At 44.4% G+C, this 21,094-nt stretch overlaps 1 long non-coding RNA gene across 1 annotated transcript; it reads left to right on the top strand.

The window, feature by feature from the left end:
• The first annotated feature begins 6,095 nt into the window (after positions 1-6,095).
• LOC129697984 (uncharacterized) lies at positions 6,096-20,339 on the top strand. The gene is made up of 4 exons (XR_008723597.1): positions 6,096-6,781; positions 10,272-10,555; positions 16,734-16,942; positions 19,716-20,339. It is a non-coding gene; the product is annotated as an uncharacterized LOC129697984 (long non-coding RNA).
• Positions 20,340-21,094: the final 755 nt, after the last annotated feature.

Here is a 21,094-nt window from a genome sequence, read left to right as displayed (position 1 = left end):
ACACACACACAGGAGACACACACACAGGGAGACACACACACACAGGGAGACACACACACACAGGGAGACACATACACACACACACACACAGGGACACACACACAGGGACACACACACACAGGGAGACACACACACACATGGAGACAGACAGACACACACACACACAGAGACACACACACAGAGACACACATACACACACACACACACAGGGAGACACACACACAGGGAGACACACACACACAAGGAGACACACACACAGACACGTACACAAAGGAAGACACAGAGAAAGGGACACACACAGGGACACACACACAGGGAGACACACACACACACAGGGAGACACACACACAGGAGACACACACACACAGGGAGAAACACACACACAGAGAGACACACACAGGGAGACACAAACACAGGGACACACACACACAGGGAGACACATACACAAAGGATGACACACACACGGAGACACACAGACACGCACACAGGGAGACACACGCACACAGGGATACATACACACACCTTTCCTTCCCCCCCCTCCATCCTCTCCCTCCCTCCCTCATTTTCCTCACGCTTCCTCTTTCTCCCCTTTCTCCTTCCCTTCCTTCATCCCCTTTCTACATTCCCTCCCCCTGTCTCTCCTTGCCTCCATCCCTGTGTGTGCCGTAAAGATCTTATAGCTCCGCTATAGGATCTTTGCTGTGCAGGGACTGAAGACAGCCTGTCAGCGTGAGAATTTTATCTTCAGAGTGAGGGCGTGAGAATTGGCTGAAATGCGTGAGTGTCACGCTCAAAGAGTGAGAGTTGGCAGCCCTGTAACTCCATTCTCCCCATAACCTCTAACATATGTGTGATGTAAAGGGGCCTATGGAGAATCCTGCAATGATGAGAGGATCCTTGGTATCCTTGGCAGCAATGTGTGTTACTATTGTTCCCTGACCACACCCCATTCATCCTCCTTATCTTCCTCAGAATGTTCCTCATGTGGATGTTCACAGAGATGGTTACACAATGTTGGGTAACCTATGGTTTATTATCTACTTGCCACTTATGTGCTGGCAGTGATGTACTGCATTTGAGAAAAGGCCACCACACCATTAATCCGAGCAGGTGCCCTTGGAGATTGGAATCATTGCAGGCAGAATTGATACAATTGCCCACTCTTCTATCTGTCACTTGTCCTATGCACTTGTACACAGCTTAAGTAATGCTAAGCCATAGTTAGTGAATTCATTTGGTAACACATCTTGTTCTAGCAGGCTGAAAATGTCTGCCAACATTTGAAGTGTGCCCATCACACTCTGGTGTACAAGCAATATCTGGGCCGTACCTGTTCAAAATGGGAGAGCATTTGGAATGGCTCGTGTGTTGGGGCACACAGAAGCCCTGTACAAATGAGGGTATGGGTAACACTTCCCCATCTACCCACTTCTATGCCTCTTCTCTGTGGACCGGTTTTTCCTGGCCCTGCGATTGTCTCACATTGCTACAGTTCAACCTGTTCTATAATTGAATTCCAAAGATACATAATGGTAATGGATAGATCAAAACGTCAAAATTAACCTGCAGTGTTGGCAAAGTTGTTCTTCATGACGTCTGTGAACAAAGCCCTCCTCAGAAATAGCTGAGAAGACAGAGTAGAAGTTTGATTTTTAGAGTTATTCAGTCATACAGCATGGAATCAGGCCATTTGGTCCACTGAAAAATCTAGCTAATCATCAGGAACCCATTTGAACAAATAAAATACTCGTTCAATTTTTTCAATCTCCCCAGGTTCAAATCCAATTCTGACCCTCCCTACCGCCCAAGCTCTCCCACCTAACCTAAATTGAATTGAATTGATTGATTGAATTGATTCCTTTATTGTCATTCAGACCTTCCGGTCTGAATGAAATTCCGTTGCCTGCAGTCATACACAATAATAATAAATAACAAAACATACAATAAACACAAATTAACATCCACTACAGTTAGTTCACCAAGCACCTCCTCACTGTGATGGAGGCAAAAGTCTTAGTCTCTGTCTCTTCCCTCCTTGTTCTCCCTCTGCGCTGAGGCGACCCAGGCCGAAGATGCCGCCCTCCAGTCCAGCGGACCTCCGTGGTGATGTCGCCACTGCTGAAAGCCGGAACGTCGTCTCCACTCCGAGTCGGCCCGCCACAGCCTCAGCTCCGAGTCCCGCTGCCTCAGTGAGTTGGGCCACCGCTGCATCAGCTCCGAGTCCCGCTGCCTCAGCTCCGCCTCAGCTCCGAGACCCGCTGCATCAGCTCCGAGTCCCGCTGCCTCAGTTCCGAGTCCCGCTGCCTCAGCTCTGAGACCCGCAGCCTCAGCTCCGGGCCGCTGCCGAAAGCTGGAATGCCGCATCAGCGAGCCGGGCCACCGCTGCCTCGGCCCCGAAGACGGCCAGCCTCGCGTTGGTGAGTCCTGGCTGGCTCTGCCTCCGAAGCCTCGAGGTCGGTCGCAGGTTGGAGACTGCCAGCTCCGCCATTAGGCCTCAGCACAGACGGAGACAGAGAAGGGGGATACGACAAGAAAGTTACATTCCCATGAAGGAAGAGACAAAAAAACATGTTTCACCCCCCCCCCTCCCATAACACAACCTAATAAACTAAAATTTAGCTAAAACAAGACAAAAAAAAAACCCAATAAAAAGTAAAAACAGATGGACTGCAGGCGAGCCGCAGCTGTTCAACAGCGCCGCCACTTCCTGCTTTTGCAGCCCAGATTCTACCTTTCTTCTACACATGCAACAGGTGCAGATGAGACAAAAGTGGGTGGTGTTGTACATAGTGAAGATGGTTGTCAAGTTGGGAGGTCATGCTGCAGTTATGTAAGATATTGGTGAGGCCACATTTAGAGTATTGTGTTCAGTTCTGGGCACCATATTTTAGGAAATATGTTGTCAAGCTAGAAAGGGTGCAGAGAAAATTTACAAGGATGTTGTCAGGACTCGAGGATCTGAGCTATAGGGAAATGTTGAATAGGCTGGGATTCTATTCCTTGGAATGCAGGAGGATGAGGGATAATATTATAGAGGTGTATAAGATCATGGGGGGAATAGATCGAGTCTCTCTCTCTCTCTCTCTCTTTTTTTTCTTTTCCAAGGACTTTATTCAGCAAAATGCATAATACAGCACATCAAAAACATATTCAGAGGTTACAATACATCAAGTAATAATTATAATACAATGGTACAGTCATTATTTACAATGCTCTTGGCCCCACGCGGCGACCAGCGTTCAAGGAAGGCCTCCATAGTCCCCGAGGACACCACGTGTTCCATCTCGAGGGACACTCGAACACGGACATAGGCCCGGAAGAAGGGGAGGCAGCAGACTCTGGTGTGACCATTGACTGCCTGCTGCCTGGACCCGCGAATGGCCATCTTGGCCAGGCCCAGGAGCAAACCGACAGGGAGGTCCCACCCCCCGATCGGCTCTTCCCACTCCCTGCCTTGTGTCCAAACACCAGGATCATAGGACTAAAATGTAACCAAAACATGAGGAACAACCCATTCAGATATTGATACAGGAGCAGCAACCTCACAAACTCCATATATGCGTGGATCATGGTCTCTTCCTCGCCGCAGAAAATGCAGGCGGCCAGCGAGCCCGTGAACCAAATCAAAAGTTTATTACATGCCACTGCTCTGTACAACACTCTCCACCCCAGGTCCTCAATGTAAAGGGGGACAACGCCCTTGTAGAGTGACCTCCACTGGGGACCACCCCCGCCACCAGGTGGTAACACGGACCGCCAAGGCACGTCCGGTTGGAAGACAAAGGCAAGGAGGTGCAGAATGTGCAGGAGCATTCTCTACAGTATGTGTCTCTTCACATCACAAAACGGCACGCTGGGCATCTCGGAAAGGCGGCTCAAGTTGTGTGGAGCCAGCGCCTGAGAAATATTCTGGAGCCTGGGCCCAATGAGTAAATCCGACGGAGCTGGGGTAAGCACAGTCAGAACCACTCCAAGCACACGCTTCTCCTCGACACCCGCCATGACAGGGTGAGGACCGGCCACCCTCGCAGTCACAACACCCCCTTTCCCCTGTGGAGCAACACGCTGACTGAAAACAACCAAATTCCTCACTCTTAGTACATCACGATAGAAACTAGGCAAATTCCGTAAGGCGGGTCGACTGATGCCCGCCACCGGGAGCCGTGAAACCCCCCCCCCCCCCCTCCCTCTCCCCCCCTCCCTCTCCCTCTCCCTTTCTCTCTCTCCCTCACCCTCTCTCCTTCTCCCTCCTCCATCTCCCTCTTTCCTCCTTCACTCTCCCTCCATCTCCCTCCCTCTTTTGCTCTTCCTCCATCTCCCTCCCTCCCTCCCCCTCTCTCTCTCCCTCTCCCTCCCTCTCTCTCTCTATCTCTCTGTCTCTCTCTGTATCTCCTCTCCCCCATTTTTTTTTTTTTTTTTTTTCAAAGACTTTTTTCAACACATCAAATAATACAACAGATCAAGTCATACACAAAACAAACTTACATTATATCAAGTGTCATTATAGTACAACATTACAATCATTATTCACAATACTCTCAACCCCACGCGGTGACCAGCGCCCACGGAATACCCCCAAAGTCCCCGTGAACACCGCATGTTCCCTCTCCAGGGACACACGTGCACGGACGTAGGCCCAAAAGAGGGGCAAGCAGCCGACTCTTGCCTGGTCATCCATCGCCTGCTGCCTCTTCCTCCCTGTCTCCCTCTCTCTGTCTCTCTCTCTCTCTCTCTCTGCTTGACAGTTATTTCACAGCCATCTCTTTTGCCTATGTTTTGCCCATTCAATTTCATGGATAAACTTCAAGAGGTTCTAGAAACCCATGGACTATTTAGTCTTTAAGGCTTGTGTCCGCATTGATTTATTTAATCTCTTTAAATTGATGAGGCCTCTCCCATGGACTGATAGCATGAGTTAAATGTGGAAGTTAACATATCCTAGTCAGTTTCCCCATCCAATGTTATTTGCAGCATACTTACATCCTCCCTTCAATGTAGTGCCATCTCTAGGTACTCGCGCTATCTGAAATATTGCACTGTACTTCAGATCATCCAGGATGGCTATCAATTGTTTTGGCAATATCCTGCAGGCATTTCTGTCACACGGACTGAGACCAGCTGGAGAATGATCCTGTGTGATGCTGGCACCAGTGGTTTCTTTTAATTATTTAATCCATGTGCCCACCAGGAGTGGAAGAATGCTCCCCATCCATTCATTTTATTAATGTTTGTTAATTCAGCTTGGTCTGGAAGAGAATCGTGAGACTATAGGAAGGATCAATGTGACCAATGGGGAGTGTTACCCACAGGAAATGCATCTTCGGAAATTGCAACCACATATCCCATGATTTTCTGTCCATGGATAATCAGAGGCAGCTCACCCATGATATAACAAGATGTTCTTCAGATCACGTAACTCAAACCTGATGAGTTTATTAAGTTGTAGAATATTCTGCTTAAACCAAATCAGCATCCAACATGTTTAGTTTTTTTAATCTCTAATTAAGAAAACAAAGTTTTACAAGATGTTTTATCAACTTGGTATTAAAAAATAAAATGTGTGCAGTTTCAAAATTGTGCATATCTACAGCAATGCATTCCATTTGCACACTCTTTCCTCCCAATCTGCAGAGACTCTGCTTTAATAGATTTTCTTCCCCCCCTCCCCCTCCCCTTCTTCTGAGGCCGAATCATCTGCCAACAAATGTTTCCATTCGAGAGATGAGTCTGAGCCAAGTCAAGTATTTGGATTGAATGTTAAAACACTCAAACTGCTTCAAAACAGGAAGTGTCTACACCAAGTGACAGATAGCTTGCTTTCCTCAAGGGGATATCATTTTGACTCCAAGCCATACATGGTTCATTTCAGCACTGATTTCCTCGGCACATGCTAAGTTTATATGGTCTGAGGATTCGGGCCATTTTTCCCCTCTCCACTCTCTGCTGCTCCCCTCTTTCCTGTTAATTCGATTGACAAGGGAAATCTCTGCTTTCTGCGAAAACAGTTGCTTACAGTTCTGATAGTCTATTCCCTAGAATTTAGCTACAAGTCTGCCTTCAAAATATGCCATCAGTTATAGCATTGTGCATGATTTTACTTTTTACATTTTATAATCTCAAAATCTATGTATTCTTGATTTTGAATCTAGTCATTGCTGTGATTGATTATGAATTCTGCTGCACTCTAAAAGATCAGAAAATACAATTGCTTAGAAAATAGATTTTAAATAATGTAATGCAGTAAATGGATCTTTTTATTCTTCTTCATTGTCTTCTTGCTCAGTAAGGCAGTCTTCTTAGGATCATGGATAACTTGTTTCTTTGTGGCTACTGCAATTGGACCCACATCTGTCTCAGAGGTGCCTGACAAAATGGGGAACGGGAGTAGTATAAGGTACTATACTACTCCTGCATGGGTCCCTTTATCACCCTAAGTGCTACCTCTCTGTTTAGAGCTGTCATGCCAAGGGTTCCCAGGAGTGAAGTTCTATTTTCCGTTAATGTTTTGAGACCATCCTTAATTTTGTTTCTCTGTTCACCAGGTTATCCTTTCCTATGATGATGTTCAGAATAGGGTGCCCTCATCACTGAATCCTTCCACAGATGAAGAAACTGCTCCCACAACCACTGTATGGGTTCCCTCCATTTGGAAGCAACAATGGACATGACCCTCACCAAACAACAGCCTCAAGTGAAACGCAGGAAGCTACCCCAATGATGTTTGAAGATTTTACTCGACCTAACTTGGTCAATCAGATAAATTGTGCAGCAGTCTCCTCAGGTTTGGTTGTCTGTAGGTTTACCTCTTTTTTTGCTAAATGGGCCGCAAAAATAATGCTGACACAATGATGTTCCCAAAATGGGACTTGTATGACTTAGTAGATTCTTACCATCATTTTTAAGGATTTCAAACCCATATGTTTTGCAGACCTTAGTTGCTTCTTGGAAATCAAAAACTGGCGTTGTTACTAATCTGAAATATAAATACAACATGCTTCAATTTCTCAGCAGATCAGGCAGCATCTGTAGTAAGAGGAACAAGAGTCACCATTTCGGGTCAATGGCTCTATTTCTCTCCGCATTAGACATTTGTTTGTTTGTGGTTGTTGCATCAATTTTGCAAAGCCCCTGGGTTAGACGCCAGCACTCCAAACAAATCTGTACTCAAAAAGAGAAGAAAAAAGGATCACAGAAAACAGGGAGGATATTGGCCCCTCATTTCAGTACAATTGGGAACTCCCATGAATACAATTGCAGGTTGGATGTTCAGGTGGGTTGAAGTATGTTATGTAAACATAGAAACATAGAAAAATAGAAAATAGGTGCAGCAGTAGGCCATTCGGCCCTTCGAGCCTGCACCACCATTCAATATGATCATGGCTGATCATCCAACTCTCTATCCTGTACCTGCCTTCTCTCCATACCCCCTAATCCCTTTAGCCACAAGGGCCACATCTAACTTCCTCTTAAATAAAGCCAATGAACTGGCTTCAACTACCTTCTGTGGCAGAGAATTCCACAGATTCACCACTCTTTGTGTGAAAACATGTTTTCTCATCTCGGTCCTAAGACTTCCCCCTTATCTTTAAACTGTGACCCCTTGTTCTGGACTTCCCCACCATCGGGAACAATCTTCCTGCATCTAGCCTGTCCAACCTCTTAAGAATGTTGTAAGTTTCTATAAGATCTCCCCTCAATCTTCTAAATTCTAGTGAGTACAAGCTGAGTCTATCCAGTCTTTCTTTATCTGAAAGTCCTGACATCCCAGGAATCAGTCTGGTGAACCTTCTCTGTACTCCCTCTATGGCAAGAATGCCTTTTCTCAGGTTAGGAACCCAAAACTGTATGCAATACTCCAGGTGTGGTCTCATCAAGACCCTGTACAACTGCAGGAGAACCTCCCTGCTCCTATACTCAAATCATTTTTTTGTTATGAATGCTAACATAACTTTCTTCACTGCCTGCTGCACCTGCATGCCTACTTTCAATGGCTGGTGTACCATGACACCCAGGTCTCGTTGCATCTCCCCTTTTCCTAATCGTCCACCATTCAGATAATAGTCTGTAAGTGGAGATACAGCCAGCCATTTTCTTGAAACTGCCCTTGAATGGTTGATAAAAAGCATTAATGCAGTTTCTATCTCCCCAGAGGCATCCTGGCCTGTTCAGTATTTCCAGCATTTTTTTTGGATTACCCACTGTACTGCTTTGAACTGCAAAAGATTGGTGGGTGGCTGCTAGGATTGAGTCCAACATCAGAATGCAATTAAAACTGCTGCAATGTCTTATGAGTCAAGTCAAGTTGAGTTTATTGTTCAATACACAAATACAGTGAAATGAAAATTACTGAAAATATTGCTAGCAGCAGCATTATAGGCACACAAATTGACAATATACAAATGCATAAATTTAAAGTAAATTGTACATAAATTGCACATATGTTTGACAATTAAAAGAAAAATCCCTTGCACAAAGCAAGACATTAGTGCAAAACAAAATTAGAACATAACAAAGAAAAAACTGAGAAAGCCTGAATCCTTGATACTTGCACATGATTTACCAGGATCCCAAAATTCCTGATAGCTACAAGAGGAAGCTCCAACAGTTCTATGTGGAGCAATTGGGATTTCTGAGGAATACTGGTCAATGAGCACAGGGTGAAAAGAGACTTAGAGAAGTCATAGAGCCATATAGCATGGAAACAGGCTCTTTAGCCCAGCTTGTCCATGTTGACAAAGATGCCCCATCTACACTAGTCCCATTTACCCACATTTGCCCCTTATCCAGCTAAACCTTTCTTATTCATGTACCTATTCAAATGTCTTTGAAATGTTGCTAAAGTACCAACTCACTCCTCTGGCAGCTTGTTCCATATACTCACCACCCTCTGTGGAAAAACTTGCCCCTCGGGTTCCTATGAAATCCTTCCCCTCTCACCTTAAATTTATGTCCCCTGATATTTGATTCACCCATTCGGGTAGAAGACTGTGCATTCACCCCATCTATTTCCCTAATGATCTTATACACCTCTATAAGATCACCCCTCATCCTCTTGCACTCCAATGAGTGAAGACATAGCCTGCCCAACCTCTCCGTATACCTCAGGTTGTCAAGTTCTGCCAATATCCTTGTAAATCTTCTCTACACGCTTTCCAGATTAATAATTTTCTTCTTGAAGCAGGGTGACTAAAACTAAACACAATTCTCCAAATGCAGCCTCACCAACGTTAGGAATTGGACAAAAGAGCATTAAATGGCTTACGGTTTAAAAGGGGTAGGAAGTGGAAGACTATTTAAGATTGCATTTGAATAGTCAAGCTCAAAAATGACGAACTTGAAGGCCTCAGCATAAAATAAAATGAGACAGTGACTGTCAGGTAATATTACAGGTGAGACAGAGACTGCGTCAGGCAATATTTCAGTGGTTGAAATTGGAAGAGGCGCCATATTATATTGTATTTTTAACATTATATCATGGGATGTTCCTCTCATCTGGCCAAAATTATAAACTTGAATGTAAGTCACTTTTAATTTTAAAAGCTGACAGTGGAATCCACAATCTGAATTTGCGTGATCTTGATGAGTGGATTTACAGATCTACAGACCACCATGAAGTCTGTGGCAGCTCCACAAACATCTCAAGGGGCCCTGATGTTATTCTTTGTACCTCTAATAAACATTTAAATTGCTGCCATTTAGGCTGTTCAGCTACAGATAGAGCAGGCTTCCCCTGCTTACTGAATGATCGGAGGTCACACTGAAAGAACTCTCTGTCATTCCATAAACAATCCATGAGATGATATGGCAGGTCGAAGGGAATGGAGGAGTAAATGAAGGTGTGATCCTTCCTACTAAACTTCTTCCACAATCTCAAGAACAGAACTTCATTTATTTATCCAAAAAGATATATAGGTATTCCACAATTTAAACGATTTTCTCATGGCAAAACAAAGTATGTTAATCTCTACCTATAGCACCATTCATACAGAGCCCATGTTCACATTGTTTTGAAACTATCAATGTAGCTTGTGTCCTTTTCGTTATCAGGATTCATCAGAATTTATTCTGTGCTTCTTTCCAAATGGTTCCAAATGCTTCTTGATAGAAGCAAAAAAGGTGAATATTAGAAAATATTGGCACTTCATCAAGTTTTGAGTTTTTTAACAGTGCAAACAACAAGGAATAAAAGGACTAAATACTGAAAATATTCTCTTTCCTTGGGAGTCTCCCAACCTGCTGAATGTTTCCAGCATTTCCTCTTTTTATTTCAGATTTCCAGTGCCTACAGTTCTTTGATTTTCTGGAAAGGTAAAGAAATGCATTCTGAAGTCAGAATCAAAAAAGTTCACCTGAGTTTGATAATGTTCCTGGAAATAAGCCAAACCTTGAAAAAAATCTGAGGGAGGTTTTGAAGTGGCGAGATGCTCAAGACCAATCATTGCTGGGTTGAAGAAGCTTGTAAACCTGCACAATATTGCCTTATGGTGGAAACAATGCATAAATACAGCAGCAGCTGAACATTTTCCACAGCTACTGAAGTGAAACATTGAGGAAGGTTAGTATTATCCTAAAGAAACTGTTTAATGCAGATGAGACTGGATTATGTGGCCAATACATGCCCATCTATATTCACCTTGTGGGTGAGAAAATTGCCTCAAGCTTCAAACATAGAAACATAGAAAATAGGTGCAGGAGGAGGCCTTTCGGCACTTTGAACCAGCACGGCCATTCATCGTGATCATGGCTGATCGTCCCGAATCAATAACTAATCACCGAATCATGCCTACCTTCTCCCCATATCCCTTGATTGTGTTAGAGGGATCAATCTAGCCCATAAAGCTCTATCTTACTCTCCCTTAAATCCATCCAGTGATTTGGCCTCCACTGCCCTCTGTGGCAGGGAATTCCACAAATTCACAACTCTCTGGGTGAAAAAGTTTTTACTCATCTCTGTCTTAAATGGCCTCCCCTTTTTTCTAAGACTGTGGCCCCTGGTTCTGGACTCGCCCAACATTGGGAACATTTTCCTGCATCTAGCTTGTCCAGTCCTTTTATAATGTTATATGTTTCTATAAGATCCCCCTCATCCTTCTAAACTCCAGTGAATACAAGCCTAGCCTTTTCAATCTTTCCTCATATGACAGTCCCGCCATCCCAGGGATCAATCTCATGAACCTACGCTGCACTGCCTCAATCGCAAGGATGTCCTTCCTCAAATTAGGAGACCAAAACTGTACACAATACTCCAGATGTGGTCCCACCAGAGCCCTATACAACTGCAGAAGAACCTCTTTACTCCTATATTGAAATCCTCTTGTTATGAAGGCCAACATTCCATTAGCTTTCTTCACTGCCTGCTGTACCTGCATGCCAACTTTCAGTGATTGGTGTACAAGGCCACCCAGGTCTCGCTGCACCTCCCCCTTACCTAACCTAACCCCATTGAGAGATAATTATCTGCCCCCTTGTTTTTGCTGCCAAAGTGGATAACCTCACATTTATCTATATTATACTGCATCTGCCATGCAGTATAATATAATATAAGGAAGTAAAAAATTACCTTACTCATCCTCATCAATGACAAGACCTCCGGATATACAAGGTAAAAGTGAAGACGTGGCTGTTCACATTCTGGAATATTTTTTTCCCCTCATGCTACTGTAATAATCAGGGTAATATGAACGTAACCATTGACCACATAGTCACCTCTTTGAAAGATATAGTCCATGCAATAATGAACGTCATATGGAAGAAATTTTGGGCAGAGTGTATGCACAATTCCAAGAGTCTGAGAAAATAATCTCTGGTTGCCAAATGAGAATGGGTTTGATTACATAGACCTAATGCTAATGTTAAAGCATGAACAACTCAGGAGTTGCAGAGGACCACTAGTATAGCAGCAGCATCATCGACGAAAGCTCACAACAATAAAAGTTTTTGAAGCATTCTCATTGTGGTCTAATTTCAAAGATGGTATTACCAATATGAAGCATATTAGAGTCATAGAGTCATAGTCATACAGCATAGAAACAGCCCTTCGGCCCAACTTGCCCTGCCAATCGACATGCCCCATCTACACTAGTCCAACCTGCCTTGCTTTTGGTCCATATCCTTCTAAACCCATCCTACCCATGTACCTGTCCAAATGTTATTTAAACGTTGTGATAGTACATGGGAGAAAATGTACTGCTCTCCATTCTTCTCCCGATGTCAAAGTCAAAGCCCCCGGCGGGCGCTAGCAAGTCCGCGGCCATTTAAAGCCACGCCGGGCGGTGTAAGGCCCTGCCCCGGGTATTGATGTTGGAGCCCCCGGCGGGCGCTAGCAAGTCTGCGGCCATTTAAAGCCGCGCCGGGCGATGAAAGGCCCCGCTCCAGGTCACTCTCAACCCCGCAATTCGAGCGGGAGAAATCGCCGTTGCCGGTGCCCCGTAAAGCGGTCTCCCACCGGGGACCCGCGAGCTCCCAGTGTCACCATCCACCGGAGTCGGGTCGCAGCAGCGCACCACCGCAGCTCTCCATGCTCCGAACTCCTCACACTCCAAAGCCGGCCAGCTCCATGATGGTAGGTCCGCAGCTCCGCAGGCTCCGTGACCTGAGCCCCCAGGTCATTCCGGTTGGAGGCCGCTCCACGGTGCTAGGCCCCAACGACAACGGGGACCCGACAGAGAAAAGGTCGGGTCTCCGTGCAGGGAAGAGATTTAAAAGTTCCCCCCCCCACTCCCCACACATACACATTTAAAAGCCCACTACAAACTATACCCTCAACGGGACAAAAAAATTAAAAAAACACAGACAGACTGCAGAGGCCACTGCGACGTCGGTCGCGCCGCCCACCCGTCATGCGTGCACCTAGAGTTTTTGTCCCCTTGTTTATCTCTCCCATCTCCTCCCCCCACCTGATTCCATTTGCATGGCAACTTCTGCCCTTCTGGTTTAACCTATCACCCAGCAACCTCTATTGGATGTTGCTCCTATTAATATACTCACACACAAATAATTCACCTTTTTGGTTGTTTTGCAGCAGGTTAGTAGTTTTTTTTTCTCTATTGAACCAGGCGAGTTTAAAGGAAACATGGGAACTGAGCCCCAGTGAGATTAAAAGAATCATGTGAATGTGAATGGGGTTTGTGTGAGTTTAAAGTAAAGGTAGGAATGGGGGCCCAAGATTAAAATGAATGTGGGAATATGTATTTACTGTAAGTGTGGGGAAGAGTCCCTGTTGTGTTTAAAGTGAGTGTGGAGACAGACCCCAGAATGTTTAAAGTAAATGGTGTTACAGGGCCCAGAGTGTTTAAAGTAAATGTAGGTACAGGCCCCAGAATGTTTAAAGTGGATGTGGGAACAGATTGCAGAATGTAAACATGGGGACATGCTCCAGAATTTTTAAATTGGGTGTGGGAGCAGACTCCAGAATGTTCAAAGTGAGCATAGAATCAGGCCCCAGAGGGTTTAAAGTAAGTATGGGATGGGCTGCTGTGAGCCAGTAGAGATCCATCAGGGATTTCTATATAATGCAATAGTGGATTACTTGAGCTTCATTGTAATATTAATCAAGATTAATTGGCTTTGCGAAAAACGTTCTAAAATTGTCTCCAATGTGTAAAATAGTGCTCGTGCTCGTGTTGATGGTTATCGAGCAGGAAGTGTTGTTGCCAATTTATACTGATTGAGATGAGCAGAGGCCCAGTTCTCAAGTTTGTTAACAGGTTTGAAGGGAAGGATAATGTTGAAAACCGAGCTGTAATCGATGAACAGCAGCCTGACATATGTGTTCTTATTGTCCAAGTGATTCAGTACAGAGTGGGGAGTAAGTCAGATCACATCCCCTGATGATCTATTGTGGCAGTAGGTGAATTGTAGTGGGTCCAGGTCCTTACTAATGCAAGAGTTGATATGCACCATAACTAACCTCTCAAAACACTTCATCACTGCAGACATTAGTGCCACTGGTCCATAAAAATTGAAGCAAAAATTGACGCAGGTGATAAGAATGTTGCCAGGTACTCCTGGTGATGAGAGAGTTGAAAAAATACTAAATTCTGTAGATCAAGATTATTTGATTTCAGGCGGGAGGTTAAAAGGTGACTTAGGCTGTTGGGTCTGGATAAATAGAAAACTGAAATGTAATGTGGGCATGGTTATACATTTTCTCCAAGGTTCAGCAGCAGCAACACTGTGAATCTGTACAATCCCAATAAAGAACAGTCAATGTGGGGGTGAAAAGATTTCTCTGGCTTTAACCTGAGCAGGCACCAAAAAATCTTTGAATTAGTCAGCAAAAGTAACCATGCGAACTGGGGCAGTGCATACTCACCATGAAACTGGAGAGAAAAGAAGAACAAGTTTGAATTGAGAGTATTCATATGTTCGGCTGCTTCACCTCAAGTGAGTATCGAGGCAGAGACTAGAATGTCACCCGATAAAATGTGTAAACATTTAAAAATAAGTTAACATAACAAGAGGAGAAAGTCTCAAAACCAACACAAAGTGGCAAGACAACTAGAATTCTCTGTAATTTCTGACATTCTACACACAAATTCCATTTCTCTTAACATGGTTTAGGTTGATCCTGTCCGTTATAATTCCCAAATCATGACTGATTTTGCCAGAAAACCCCCCAACAAATTCAAGGATAGGAACGAGTAACACCATTGTAACCCATGGTGATAATTCTGGATAACACCAAGCAATCCAAACTACAGCTTAGTAGTACATACGTTACACCTTTTAGTAATATTTATACCTACATTGGGCAGCACAGTGGTGCAGCAGTAGTGTTGCTGCCTTACAGCGTCAGAGGCCCGGGTTCGATCCTGACTACGGGTGCTGTCTGTACAGAGTTTGTACGTTTTCCCCGTTACCGCATGGGTTTTCTCCAAGATCTTTGCTTTCCTCCCACACTCCGAAGACGTACAGGTTTTAGGTTAATGTAAATGGTAAAATTGTCCTTAATTTGTGTAGGATAGTGTTAATTTGCAGGACTCGGTGGGCCGAAGACCTGTTTCCATGCAGTATCACTGAACTAAACTAACTTAAAAGCAATACATAGAACAAATGCAAATGATTCAAGATAGCCAACCGATCTGTAAAGATAGATCGCTTCTTAAAAGGACAAATCCACTATCTGTATTTGCACAACCTGATGAATGGATTTACAGACCTGCAGCCCACCATACAGTCTATGGCAGCTCCACAAACATCGGCAGGTGCCCTAATGTTATTCTTTGCATCTTTAATAAACACTCAAATTGCTATGACTGGGGCATTTTTGCTGCTTGATGGAGCAGGCTGAATGATTAGAGATCACATTAAATGACCAACACTAGTAATGCTTCATGTCTCAACTAGATCAGGTTACTGTCTCACTTAACACTTGCACTTGGTCCAAGCTTTTGATTGGTATGCATGTTATCTCCCCTTCCCATTGCCATACCAACCTCTCTGGGTGTCCTCCATAGCCAGAGTCAGACCACTTGCAAACTGGAGGAACCGCACTTCATATTCTGCTTACAACCCAACAGAATGAGCATTGAATTCTCCAGTTTTAGGCAATTAACTAACCCATCTCATTCTTTTCTCTCCCCCCTTCCCTGCGTCCCACCTGATGTACACTCCATGCCACCTTTCCCTTTCCTCTAGTTTCTTTACACCTATATCCTCTCCCCTGGCCTCACAATTCATGCCTTTCTGTCCTTATCTCACAGCCATTTGTCTCATTTTCATTTGTGGACTTTGTCCACCCATCTGCCAATTGACCCCACCCTCCCTCTCTCACCTGCATCCACCAGCCTGGCTTTTTCCTATCTCCACCTTTGTTCCAGCTTCCCCACCCCACAACTACTACATTTTGTCTGAAGAAGGGTCCCAACACAAAACGTCACCTATCCATGTTCTTCAAAGAAGCTGTCTGGAAGTGGTGGCGCCTAACGGCAGTGGCTCGACTACAGTCGTCTGTCTTTTTTTATTTTTGTCTTGTTAAATGTATGTCTTGAGTTAGTTTTTATTATTTTTTTTTTAGCTGTGTATATGTGGGGGGTGGTGGGGGTGCTATGGGGGAAACCGTTTTAAAGCTCTTCCCTGTGCGAGGACCCGACTATTCCCTGTCGGGTCTCGGATGTCGTTGGGCCTAACATCGTGGAGCCGGCGGCGACCTCTGGCCAGGACTAACCTGAGGGCTCCAGTTGCAGAGCCTGCGAAACTGAGATCGTGGAGCTGGCCAACTTCGGAGCGGGAAGAGCTGTGGTGGAGTGCGGCTTTGGAGTTCGGAGGCACCGGCCACAGACCCGGTGGACAGGAACATCGGGAGCTCGCAGGTCCCTGGTGGGAGACCGCTTTTCCGAGCTCCGCAACGGCGACTTCTCCCGCTGGAACCGCTGGTTTAAAGGACTGGCGTGGCTTAACGGCCTCAGGACTTACCATCGCCCGCCGGGGGCTTTAACATCGGAGCCCCAGTTCGCCTTGACACTGCAGTTGGAGTGCTGAATCGTGGGAGAAGGAACAAAGGGAAGAGATAAAGACTTTGCCTTCCATCACAGTGAGGAGATGTTGGAGATTCACTGTGATGGATGTTTATGTAAACTGTGTAAAGTGTGGGTCTTGGATTGTTTTGTAATGTAAAAAACTGTAGAAATTATATTTTGTTCAAACCTAGGTTTGAATGAGAATAAATAGCATTCTATTCTATCTATTCTAATCCTCTGAAATACTCCACCATTTTGTGCTTTTTGCTCAAGATTCCAGAATCTGCAGTTCCTTGTGTCTCCAATGCCTCACATCTTTACTGATTTTATCCATCTACATGATGATGTAGTCTGGAGAGATATTTTACTTCGGAGTCACGTGAGTGACTATGTGAAGAACCCCGCCAGGACGCATGGGTGTCATATCGCTACAAGCATTGCAACGAGTCACAGCGGCAGAATTTAAAAGTCTGGAACAGCAGGTAAGGAGACTCTACGTTTTTCTCCACTTACCTTACAGGTGGAAGCATGGGCAGATCCATGAGAAGGAAGGCTGCGAAAAAGCTGGCAGGGGAGAACCGCGGATTTGCGAGCAGCCAGCAGCAGCAGCAGCAGCAGCCGACGGCACGCCAATCTCCCGAAATGAGAACAGCTGTGCCCGACTTCGCTCCCGCACCGGACAAATCCACACCTCGGCCGGGCGGGAAAGCGAAGCAAAAAACAGACAGAATGGCAGACTCCGATGACTCTGACTTTGAGCAGCCGCGAGCGGCCAGTGCCCGTGAGCATTGGAGCTGGTTGGAGCAGCTGCAGGATCAGGAACAGCCACGAGCGGCCAGTGCCCATGAGCATTGGGGCCGGTTGGAGCGGCTGGGGGAAGAGGAGCAGACGCGAGCAGCCAGTGCCCATGAGCATTGGAGCCGGTTGTACAATATATTAATTTCAAGATAGAAACCTTTGTTACTGCTAAGCAATTGATTTCTGAAGGCTACTACATGGCAAGCATCGATTTAAAAGATGCTTACTATACAGTACCCATAGGAGGTGACCACAGATGTTATTTAAAATTCAACTGAATGGGTCAGCAGTGGCAATACATGGCACTACCTAATGATCTAACATCAGCCCCCGGGCTGTTCACAAAAATTCTGAAACCAGCCCTAGCGTTAATGTGGAAACAAAAACACATGGTAATGGCATATCTAGCTGACATACTTATTGTTGGCAAAACTTTGGAATTGGCTAAACAAGCAGTAACAGCCACAAAACAATTGTTTGAAAAACTGGGGTTTATCATCCATCCAGTTAAGTCTAAATTAATGCCTTCAACAAAATTTGATTATCTGGGGTTCACCATTAATTCAGTTCTCATGTCAGTGACTTTGCCGAAAGAAAAGGTTACAGCCTTGATAGAGGCTTGTAGCGAAATCATTGACATCTCCAAACCATCCATTAGACTGGTAGCTAGAATAATTAGGAAGATTGTGGCTGCATTTCCAGCCACACAATTCAGACCTTTACACTATCGAAATTTACAGAGAGCAAAAATAAGAGCACTCAAAATTAATGGTGGCCATTTTGACAGACCAATGAAGCTACCAACTGAGGCCATAATGGAACTAAAATGGTGGGAACATAACATCAGGTATTGTCCCAATCCAATAATTATCAGCAACCCGTCTATGGTACTGCAAACTGATGCCAGTGCACTTGGTTGGGGTGCTACCAATTCCATCTCCAGCTGTGGAGGGAGATGGAATGCACAGGAGGCATCATTATTACAAATACTGGGCATAAACTACCTGGAAATGTTAAGTGCATTCCATGGCCTTAAGTCATATTGTTCTGGGTTAAATCACCAGCATGTTAGACTACAAATTGACAACACCACCGTGGTAGCATATATCAACCATATGCGTGGAAACAAATCGACATCATGTGACAATCTGGCCAACACAATTTGGCAATGGTGTATCCAGAGAGATATTTGGATACCATCTACCTACTTACCAGGTAAACTAAATTTAGTGGCAGACACCAGGTCACGCAAATTCAATGAAAACACTGAATGGATGCTGGATAAAAATGTATTTGCTGAAATTACAGCACGGTATGGAACACCAGATATCGATCTTTTCGCATCCAGGCTCAATCACCAGTTATCAAATTATGTTTCATGGGAGCCAGACCCTGGGGCAGCGGCAACAGATGCATTTTCGCTGCATTGGGGGAAATTGTTTATTTATGCATTCCCTCCTTTCTGCCTCATCAGTCGGGTATTAAGGAAAATCTAGCAAGACTCTGCGTCTGGTATTTTGATAGTACCCAATTGGCCTACTCAACCATGGTTCGTGGTGATACTAGACATGGTATTGGAACCATGCATCACCATCCATCATAGACCTAATTTACTGGTCCATCGAGTAACAAAGGAAAGTCACCCATGTCATAATTATACAAACCTATTAATTTGTAGAGTTTGAAAGCACCTCTACAACACCTGGGACTGACGGACCGAACAGTGGATATTATTTCAGCGGCCCACAGACAGTCCACCAAAAAACAGTACTTGGTGTACATCAAGAAATGGGGGAAGTACTGTCACAACAATAACCTCAACCACAGATCAATCAACATCCCGCCTGTTCTGGAATTTCTGGCTAGCCTCCATTACGATGAGGGGCTCAGCTATAGTGCCATCAACTGCGCCAGAAGTGCTCTGTCAACATACTTGTGGCAAGGAACAGAGCGGCATTCTGTAGGGACACACCCCCTGGTAACCAAATACATGAGGGGCATTTTCAATGCTAATCCCCCAAGAACCAGGTACACCCAAATTTAGGATGTGAGCATTGTACTGACCATGTTAAGAAACTGGTCTCCACCTACAGCTCTGTCCCTACAGAAACTAACAATGAAAACGGTCATGCTGATGGCCTTGGTCATGGCACAAAGGGTCCAGTCGCTACAAAAACTAAGGCTGGACAACTTGACTATTTCATCTGGGAATTTGACTTTTCATATCCATGAATTAGTCAAACAGAACAGACAGGGGTCAGCGGGGCTAAAATTTCAGGGCCTACCCGACGGATAATCGTCTCTGTATAGTAACTCACTTACTATTATATATGGAATATACAAGGATCATCAGAGGCAAAGAAATGGCACTTTTAATCAGCTACAAACAGCCACACAAAAAAAGTGACAGTCCAGACCATCAAAAGTATACACTAACATTTTTAAATCTCACTCCAGCAGGGCTGCAGCTACATCACCAGCAATGCAATTGGATGTTCCAATGGACCAAATCCTCAAGACAGCAAGATGGTCAACGGAGAGAACTTTCCAACGATTTTATAATAAACCAGTCATTGAACCTGGAACATTTGCAGAAACACTTTTAACTTCTGTAATATGATTTTACCCCATAAATAGGGGCTATGATTTGGTGTTAATAAATTTTTCGTTGTTTCAATATCGTATTGATATCTAATGATGTTAACACTATTCTCCCCATAATCAAGGCAGATGTGATGCATGGAATCGTTTCCACGGCATGAAATCACAGAGCTTTAAAAATCTTCACGTAGTCACTCACGTGACTCCGAAGTAAAATAGTAAGATTAAACGAGAACTTACCAGTTTGAAGTTTGATCGTTATTTTATGAGGAGTAACGTTGAGGGAATACGTGCCCTCTGCTCCCACCCTTGATCATATACTCAACTGGTATCTCTTCTCTAATCTTACTATGTTTAGTCATTACAGTTATCTGTGATTTCACACCGCTGCTTTGAAGAATGACACGCATGCGTCCTGGCGGGGTTCTTCACGTATTCCCTCAACGTTACTCCTCATAAAATAACGATCAAACTTCGAACTGGTAAGTTCTCATTTAATCTTACTATTAACCATGTGTAGGAAAGAACTGCAGATGCAGCTTTGCACCGAAGATAAACACAAAATGCTGGAGTACGTCAGCAGACAGGCAGCATATCTGGAGAGAAGGAATGGGTCGAGACCCTTCTTCAGACCCAAGTTACTCCAGCATTTTGTGTCTATCTTAGATATAACTCATCTTGGTGTGGATGATGGCCCGTTGTAAGCAGGACATTTGCACCCCAATGCCACACACCATTAAGTGAACATATGTCATTCAGCATGTTAGATCAGACAGCTGTGAAATGAAGGAGCCAGTAGACTCAACTGAAGGGCAAAGGATTTCCATTATGTAAAAGAATAGAGCCACCTTATTTACCTCCATTGAAATGGAAAATTTAAAGAGTGGATTCAGGTGCATTCACATTCTTTAAAGGAAGGAACTGAGGTAATGAAGAACAGACATGTATATCTATAATTTTAGTTAGCACTATAATTTTTGGTTAATTGCTAACCTGAATCTTGTCCTGTGACTAATATTTTCTCAATAAAAAAACAGTAGCTTCAACAAATAAATTAGCCAAGAAAAGGAAATGATTTATTTTCAGAAGTCACCGGAACTCAATCCCACTATGGAAACCCCCTTTTTACTGCTAGCTTTCTGCCAGCATGTGGTAATTTAACAAGCTGCAACACCCATTTTATCGGCTTGCACACCTGGTGACAATGTACTGCGGTTAAGCATTTGCTCATTTAC

The sequence above is a fragment of the Leucoraja erinacea genome, chromosome 6 (genome assembly GCF_028641065.1).
Source record: "Leucoraja erinacea ecotype New England chromosome 6, Leri_hhj_1, whole genome shotgun sequence".
NCBI classification, from domain to species: Eukaryota; Metazoa; Chordata; class Chondrichthyes; order Rajiformes; family Rajidae; genus Leucoraja; species Leucoraja erinaceus.
The sequence above is the reverse complement of the archived record's forward strand: the minus strand, read 5'-3'. Positions and strand labels throughout refer to the sequence as shown.